The sequence below is a fragment of the Arachis duranensis genome, chromosome 3 (assembly GCF_000817695.3).
Source record: "Arachis duranensis cultivar V14167 chromosome 3, aradu.V14167.gnm2.J7QH, whole genome shotgun sequence".
Classification (NCBI taxonomy): Eukaryota; Viridiplantae; Streptophyta; class Magnoliopsida; order Fabales; family Fabaceae; genus Arachis; species Arachis duranensis.
The window spans coordinates 124,732,565-124,733,204 of NC_029774.3; positions in this window are offsets into that span (position 1 = coordinate 124,732,565).

The window sequence follows — 640 nt, forward strand, 5'->3', positions numbered from 1 at the left end:
ACTTACAAAGCAGCCATTAATCAAAACCACCATAATTGAAAAGTACACTCCCCATTGTGACAAGGAACTTATGTCTGCACCACCTTATCATCAGCTTATCCAAACAAATAAAAGCCTTTCTCAGAATCAGATTCTACCAAAGCAAGTGCATTTTTCCCAAAAATAGCAACTTTCCCATGAGAGCCAATTCTATAGCCATCAATCCAACCAACCCAGATGCCAAAATTGCATTTTTCGCCACAGAACCAGCTTGGAACAGGAGAATTTTAATCCAACTAGCAGTGTCTGAGACCAAAAGATTAATCAGCAACCAGGAAAACACACAAAAGCCCAAAAACAAACCAAACCAAACTTCGAAGCTCAAAATTCTAAGATCCTTGAGATCTGAGAATGCTTGATATGATTTCAATAAGGTTATTGGACAATCCCCAGAAGCTACATGTGTGCCTTAGCAATGCTTTCTTCCACTACCATTATCTTCTTTATCTTGCAAAGGAGCATGAAACTCACTCTCTCACACACAAAAAACCAAACACATAGAGGCCAAGACAAAATGCCAAAGTAGTCACACATGTAGATGCAGAAACAGAAACCAGTAACGAAAAAATTTATTCTTTTTCTTAAAATATTACTAAAAACA